This window comes from Glycine max, chromosome 2, assembly GCF_000004515.6.
Source record: "Glycine max cultivar Williams 82 chromosome 2, Glycine_max_v4.0, whole genome shotgun sequence".
NCBI lineage: Eukaryota > Viridiplantae > Streptophyta > Magnoliopsida > Fabales > Fabaceae > Glycine > Glycine max.
This window is the reverse complement of record NC_016089.4, coordinates 26,309,584-26,318,517: the sequence shown is the minus strand read 5'-3', so window position 1 is coordinate 26,318,517 and position 8,934 is coordinate 26,309,584.

The window sequence follows — 8,934 nt, the reverse complement described above, 5'->3', positions numbered from 1 at the left end:
GATTACATGCGCGATCATGGATCAATAGGACTTTTCTTGGGAATTGGGTTCTTTTGGTGGGAAATTTGGCTCTAAGTTTTCTGGCCTTTTTCTTTTCTGTTTTTGTTTTACGCGAGGCGAACAAGCCACCGACGCACAAGATTTTGGCTGGCAATCTAAGGGAGAAAACCACTTTAGGTCATGGTTTCCTTTCCTTCTTTTTGTTTATTTGGTGACAATTCTGTATTGTTCAGATATCATCCAGTCCAACGACCTTTCTGCACCTTTCCTATGTTTTCCTTCAATCCTTGATCAGGAATTTTCTTTCCTTCCTTTTCTTCCTCCCACTCTTTGATTTGGGAATTTTCCTTCTTTTCTCTTTTGCTTTCTCCCACTCTTTTTTTGTTTTCTTTTGAGGGCAAAGTTTATGGTGAGTTGGGACTTTGGCTCAAGACTTGTAGAATGGCTGGACATGATATATGCCAGGGTGTTGGTCTGGTTCAGGGATAAAAGGGAATGTCCCACATTATCTCCATGACACAAATGCAACAATGATGATTTGGAAATTTTATGCAAAACTAGTCATGTATGCACCTATGTGGACACTCAAGTGTCGGAAAATTTTTGATCATGTGATGCTAGGGCTCAGGATTCATTTCCTCTATTTTAAGTCAACCCAATGTTTCCAAAATATGTTCTTTATCAATTTGTGCATTCATCCGAGTCTATTTTTTTGGTGTTCAGGAAAATTTTCACAACATTCATCCTAGGTGTATACACATTTTTTCAAAAACTGGTTATGATCAGTGAAATTTTTTTCAAAGAAAAGTTGGAAGTCATCTCTTTTCAAAAGCATGTTGGTTTTTCATCTAGACAACTTTTTTCCTTCCCTCTCTTTTTTATTTTTTTATCATTTGTTTATTTCTTTTTCTTTATATACGTAGACATTTATTCACAACGCTTCTTTCTTTTTACCATGATTTTGGTTCATTTTTTTTATTTTGGACGAAGTTCCTAAAAAATGAAAAATTCTACGCGATTTTGGAACTTCAACAAACACTATTGACAACAACGAAGTAAATACAAACGTAACAGTTCAAACGACACGTATGCACAAAACAAAAGTCAACCAAAACGAAACAAACGTTAGCCTCATAACATAACATGAAAATGACAAAAAATGAACATAAAACTGAAAAGAACATGAATCTGGGGAATCTCCCAATCATGTGGCTCCACTCCCTCCCAAGAAGCCGAGCAAATCTGACATCTCCTCATCCTCGCGGGCCTCATCTGGCTCGCCGGGAGCCTCTGCGGATGCCTCTGCAGCCTGGGCCTTAGGCCAATCTCTGGGCCATGCGACCTCTGCCCTGAACTGATCCGAAGTAGGGCATGGAAAAGAAGCAAAACCCTGGCTCTGCAGGCTGAGGCTAAGCTGATATAGAGAGTCATGGGTCTGCACGTGCGCCCTGTGGTTGGCCGCCTGCTGGCGAACCAAATTCCGTAAATACCGCTCCCTGTCAAACGACCCAACTGAGTCAGCCTGAGGAGGTGGAGGCGGTGCATCTGGGGCCTGAGGGTCGCCACCCTGTGCCTGTCTCTGCGTGCAATACTTCTCAATAAAGCTCGGGTGATGGGTGGCCGAATCACCTTACTAGGTGCGACGGGGACTCCGAACGACTGGCAGAGTCTTGTGATCAAAGCTGGAAATCTCAGGGCCCTGTTGGACTTATCCGGGTCCAGAGGGTGCCTGGTAGGCGGCATACCTGCAAATAGATATATGGCATCAGCGATCAACTGAGCCACATGAACGCTCATCCGTGTCAGAATGACATACACCAGCTGACACTTCGGCAGGGGGAGGTCAGAATTATGATCGTTGGGTAGGATGTTGCTAAGCAGCAACGTCATCCATGTCTGAGTCAGGGTAGTCATATTGGTGCGCATGATTCGCTCCTGCCTCCTGGCAGCGGTTCGGGAAAAATCCTGCCCCGGTATACACAGCAATTGGGCGATGACCTCCTCATCAAACCCATCGGCCTGATTTCTCCTCTGACCATACTCGCACTCCTGGCCCTCCTCCAGCACTAAAGGATATCCCAGGAACTGGTTGAGGGCATCCGCATCGAAAGGGATCCACTGACCCCTCACCCAAGATCGCATATCTCGCACACCCTCTTCTGTAGGCCAAGCATTGGCATAAAACTCGAGGACTATGTCTGGGTCGAACTTGGCCATGGGGGTAACCAGCGATGCCCACCACCGGCGAACTATCTCTTCCTGGAAGTCAGTATACTCGTCGTCCCTAAGCTGGACGCATCTCTCCCGGAGGAATGACCATCCTTTGATGGCCTCGAAACGCTGCTGGTGCTCAGCGCTCCTAAAACGATGGCTGTCATATTCGGGAGCAGAACTGGTTCCTTCAGCCGCTTTGTCTTTCCTGGATCTCTTTGAGGCAAGCTTCCTTGGGGCCATTTCCTAAAAAGACAAACATTTTGGGAAGTTAGTTTCACCAAGAAATGCTACTTTCAAAACAACAACGGCATGCAACCTCCTCCAATAAACACAAACATCAATGTAAATTTAAAACAAACTCATGCACATATTTCCTTACGAACATACATTCGCACAAGATATCCTGCTAACTAAAAATTGCACTCATGCACAATCAAGGCATCTTCGTTACCTAGATCACGTATATGCACTTCCAAGGCGTATTTGCTACCTAAATCACATGCATTTCCTTTGCTAAATTTACACACATGCATACTCAAGATATTTTGGCTACCAAAAATTGCACGCGTGCACATTCGGGTATTTCTAATACCTATACATACACAAATTTCGTGAGGAATCTTGGCTACCCACACAATAAGGTGCTACATTTTATGCTTATTCAAGTGTTTTTGCTACCTAAAGCTGCATGCAAATTCAAGTATATTTTTTTGCTAACTAAAATTGCATCCAAATTAAAAAGGTATTTTTGTAAGGTATTTCTTTACATAACATACAACATATATACATTTTTGTGAGACATTTTGACTACCCACAAATCCAAGTATCTTGCTACCATATCCAAAGGTGTAAATTGCTAAAGGTATTTTGCTACCTATTCTACACCTACATGTCCATGATGAATAAAATTTCTAAACATCTAAGTGTATGGAAACTATTATGGCATAGCCCATAGCTGATTGCTGGCCAAAAAGGGTAGCTTCACCTAATATGCACCCATTCTCGTGTTCTCTTGCATCCAAAAACAAGCTTCGGTTCCTAGGCCTAGGGTGTATGTGGGGCAATCTTTCTAGCCCTTATGAAACTGAGTACATGCTCCAAAGACAGCAAACACGCGCACACCAAATCGTCCCATAGGTTGTTTCCCTATCAAAATCATGCGCAAATGCCATTGAGGCATTTCACCGAATACTTGGTGGGCGCACGTTTAGGCATTAATAACAAGAGAATGGGGACAACGTGGCATGCCCCATTGCTCCAAAATGCATTACAGGCCTAGGGCCATCTCATACAAACCCTCAATCCAACCCAATCAAGCAAGAAAACAAACCAAAATTGCCCCACATATTTGAGCACATCCCCATAATCTAGAGCATCAAAAGAAGATCAAAATACACCAATGAAAAGCTAGAAAGCTTAAAGATGGAATACTTACTTGTTGGTGACGAATAAAATCACAAAACGGAATAAAAAAAATGCGAAAAATGATGACCCTAGGGCTGCAAACTCGTAAATCCCGTGGGTATTGTTTTTGAATGGGGGGGGGGAAGAAGTTTTTGAATGCAAAAACGTTCCCCTCCCTCGTTTTTGTATTTTGGTGCAGGGGTTGCTCGCCCAGGCGAGCTAACATGCCATTTTTTTTAGGGGAAACATAACCATGGCCCCCTCTCTTTACAGGTTAACGTTTGCCTACTCGAACTTACTTAAGTTAGAATTAGGCATCGATTTACTTATTTAAAACAAACAATAGTAATAATCACTGTGAATTCAAAGGATACTGGGCTGCCTTGCAGCGACGTTCTCTGCTTGTCCAGCGCCGGGAAGGGACGACGATCGGTCAGTCGTGACCCTATCCTCCATTTGCGTCCGTTCCTAAGTACCTACAAGTAGGAAACAAACAATGTGCGGCCAATCATGACCGGGTCATTGTCTTACCTTGATTGGTTTTCTGTCTTTAACCTTGCCTCGACCCCTGACAGTAGCTCAAGATGATTTTGCTCCTGTTTTATCACAACAATATGCATGTGTATGCGTATGCATGAACGTTTTTAAACGCAGAAATTTTTAGTGAAAGCTGGTTTAGGTTCAATTCTAATTAATCGCTTGGGGCATCCCATGAACTGAGCGAAAGGGCTCAGGCGATCACAAACTAACACATGGTTTAAAACCAACGTGAGGACTAAAGCCTCGAACCCACGTTCACTTCTTTAAAAGATTGTAACGAGAGATACAGTAGACGAGGAATCCCTGGGGGAAACCCTAGAAAACACACAAAGATAAAGAACATGCAGTGGCATCCTTAATTGCCCCAGATTCTAGGCATAGTATCGCTTGACAACATCAGAGTTCACGGGTGAAGGTAGCTCCTCGCCGTCCATGTTGGTAAGCACCAGGGCCCCTTCGGAAAAAGCCCTCTTCACAACAAAAGGCCCTTCGTAGTTTGGGGCCCACTTTCCTCGATTGTCCTTGACTGCATGGGACATCTTTTTCAGCACCAGGTCTCCCTCATGGAACTTGCGCAAGCATACCTTCTTGTCGAATGCATTCTTCATTCTTTGCTGGTACAGGCGCCCATGACTCATGGCCGTTAAGCGCTTACCTTCAATAAGGTTGAGTTGGTCATAGCGCGTTTGAGCCCACTCTGATTCCTTTAATCCGGATTCCTCCAAGATTCTTAATGACGGGACTTCTACCTCAAACGGTAGCACAACCTCCATTCCATATACCAATGAGAACGGCGTTGCCTCGGTTGACGTGCACACTGAAGTTCGGTAACCGTGTAGCGCGAATGGGAGCATCTCATGCCAATCTTTATATGACACGGTCATCTTTTGGATGATCTTTTTGATATTCTTATTGGCCGCTTCCACGGCTCCATTCATCTTTGGTCGGTAGGGCGTGGAATTGTGATGTTGGATTTTAAACTCATCGCACATCTCCCCCATCATCTTATTATTCAAATTAGTGTCGTTGTCCGTGATGATCTTCTTCTTGATGAACCTGACCACCACACTCTTGGTGACGCTAGCGTATGACGCGGCTTCGACCCATTTAGTGAAGTAATCGATTGCCACTAGGATGAAACGATGTCCATTTGCAGCTTTGGGCTCTATGGCTCCAATTACATCTATTCCCCACATGGAAAAGGGCCACGGTGTGGTCATGACATTCAGAGGATGTGGCAGAGCATTGACATTGTCCGCGAACGCTTGACACTTGTGGCATTTCCTTACATGGACGCAGCAGTCACTTTCCATGGTGAGCCAGTAATAACCTGCCCTCAAGATTTTCCTAGCCATAGCATGCCCATTGGCGTGCGTTCCAAACGAACCCTCGTGGACTTCCTCGATCATGTGGTTCGCCTCTTTGGCATCCACGCATCGCAGGAGAATCATGTCATGGTTTCTTTTATATAGTATGCTCCCGCTCACGAAGAAACCGGCCGCCAACCTTCTCAACGTCCTTTTATCATTGCCGGAGGCCTCCGGTGGGTACTCTTTGCTTTCGACGTATCGCTTGATATCGAAATACCAAGGCTTACCGTCCCGTTCCTCTTCCACCTGGCAACAATGCGCGGGTTTACCACGACACCAAAACTCGATGTATGGTAGATCCCCATGTGGCGTTAGCTGGAACATGGATGCCAAAGTAGCAAGTGCATCCGCCATTTGATTTTCCTCCCGGGGAACATGATGAAAGGAGATTTCATCAAAGGAATTAGTTAGCTCCTTGATATAGGCTTTGTAGGGTATCAACTTGGGGTCTCTAGTTTCCCATTCCGCTCTTAGTTGATGGATCACCAACACTGAGTCCCCATACACCTTGAGTAGCTTGACATCTGAGTCAATCGCTGCCTGGACGGCCAGGGCACATGCTTCATACACGGCCATGTTGTTGGTGCAGTCAAATCCTAGCCTGGCTGTGAAAGGTACACATTGATTATCCGGAGAGATCAATACTGCTCCACGCCGTGGCCTAGAACGTTCGACGCTCCATCAAACCATACGGTCCATTTGTCCCGATCTTCGTCTAATTTTTCCTCAAACAAGGCCATGATGTCCTCATCCGGGAACTCGAGATCCATGGGCTGATAGTCGTTAAGAGGCTGCTGAGCCAAATAATTTGCTAAGGCGCTTCCTTTTATCGCCTTTTGGTTGACATAAACTATATCAAACTCGGATAGCAGGGCTTGCCACCGGGCGATTCGTCCCGTGAGAGCTGGCTTTTCAAATATATACTTAACTGGGTCCATCTTGGATATCAACCAGGTAGTATGACTCAGCATGTACTGCCTTAGGTGATGGGATGTCCATACTAAAGCACAACACGTTCTTTCGAGCAAGGAGTAATTCATTTCACAGGCCGTGAACTTCTTACTCAGGTAGTAGACAACGCGCTCTCTCTTTCCGGATTCGTCATGTTGCCCTAGCATACATCCCATTGACTCGTCCAAGATTGTCATGTACAAGATGAGAGGCCTTCCCGGTACCGGTGGCATAAGCACAGGAGGATTCATGAGACACTTCTTGATCCTTCCAAAAGCCTCTTGGCAATCCTCATTCCAGCGGTCAGTTTGGTTTTTGCGTAAGAGTTTGAACAACGGCTCACAAATGGCGGTGAGTTGTGATATGAATCTGGCGATGTAATTCAAGCATCCAAGGAAGCCTCGGACTTGCCTCTCAGTACGGGGTTCCGGCATCTCAAGGATGACCTTTACCTTTTCGGGGTCTACCTCTATCCCTTTCTGGCTTATGATGAAACCAAGCAATTTCCCTTACTTGACCCCAAAGGTACACTTAGCGGGGTTCAACCTCAATTGGTACTTCCTAAGCCTTTCGAATAACTTCCGCAGGTTGACAAGGTGTTCTTCCTCGGATTTAGATTTAGCAATTATGTCGTCCACGTAGACCTCGATTTCCTGGTGCATCATATCATGGAACAAAGCTACCATAGCCCGTTGATAAGTTGCCCCGGCATTCTTGAGTCCAAAGGACATCCCCTTGTAACATAATGTTCCCCACAGGGTTACGAAGGTGGTCTTTTCCATATCCTCCGGCGCCATTTTTATCTGATAGTAACCGGAGAAACCATCCATGAAGGAAAATAAAGCAAAATTGGCCGTATTATCTACGAGGACATCGATGTGTGGCAACGGGAAATTGTCCTTGGGATTGGCCCGATTCAAGTCCCGATAATCCACACACATTCGTACCTTCCCATCCTTCTTAGGGACCGGTACAATGTTGGCAACCCATTCTGGGTACCGAGAGCGACTGCTAGAAAACCAGCGTCAAATTGCTTCTTCACCTTTTCTTTTATTTTCAAGGATGTTTCAGGCTTCATCCTTATCAGTTTCTGCTTTACCGGGGAACACTCGGGATTTAGGGGTAAGCGGTGTTGTACAATGTCAAAACTTAAATCGGGCATATCTTGGTACGACCAAGCAAAAATGTCTTGGTAGTCTCTTAGCAGGGTTATTAATTCTTCACGGATAGGTGCGGTAATGCCCGTGCCTATCTTTATTTCCCTTTTTCCAATGCCAGCTCCCAAGTCTACTAGTTCCGTTTCTTCTTGATGAGGCCCCATTTCTTGTTCCTCATGAGCGACTAACCTTTCTAACTCCGGGGGAAGTCCCACATCCTCATTTTCTTCATCCTCCGTTTGACTCGTTTCTTGCTTGAAGTCGATAGGCGGGTCCCAGGTATTAGTACCTTCGAGGGACTCGTCATTGGATCTATCGTTAAATATAAAGAAGTAAACATGCAAATGAATGAGAATGGGTAGAGACGTAGGAACAGATGAAGAAAGATCCTTGTATTATATATTCAAGAGAAAAAGACATAAAGCCTTAACAAAAGAAAACTCTAAAGCCTAGGCCTAACTATAGAGCTTTTAAAACCGTAAAGGTTTACATTATGCTTGTTGCGTAAATGTCCGGGCGCTCCTCCACTTGCCAATTTCCTAGTCGGAAATCAGGAGGGCACGGTCGTACCAAATTCAATGCTCTCGGAACATCATCTTTGTATATTGCAACGACTTGACCTTCGTCCCCTAGGCCCGCGCTTATAAAGCTCCTACTTATGTGGTAGGGTGGGCTTCCTTCGCCTTCTTGTCTCAATCGCGAACCTTGACTTCCGCTTTTCCTTTCCGCAATGCTTCTCTTTACATCTGCCTGAGTGGGTTTATAGCCTAACCCATACTTCCCACGATTTCCTTTGGCGTTTATCAGGTTAGTTTTGCTGCCGTTGTCTTTGCCTAAACCCATTTCGGGCTTGTAACCACTCCCCAACATCACTCGGGCCATCATTACTGTGGCATCGGACAGGCAAGCTTGCCTAGAGAAGGAATCCATGGAGGAAATGCTTACCACCTCGAAAGACTGGAAAGCAGTTTCTAACGACTCCTCTGCGGCCTCCACATAAGGCATAGAGGATGGGCAGCTTACCAAGATGTCTTCCTCGCCTGATACAATGACCAGATGCCCTTCCACTACGAATTTCAACTTTTGGTGGAGTGTAGAGGGAACAACTCCCACCGTGTGGATCCACGGGCGCCCCAATAGGCAGCTGTAAGGGGGGTTAATGTCCATTATTTGGAAGGTAACTTGACAGGTGTGAGGGCCTATCTGTATAGGGAGGTCGATCTCTCCCCTAACCTCTTGGCGGGTGCCGTCGAAGGCACGAACCACCATGGAACTTGGCTTTAGGTGGGAAGCATTGA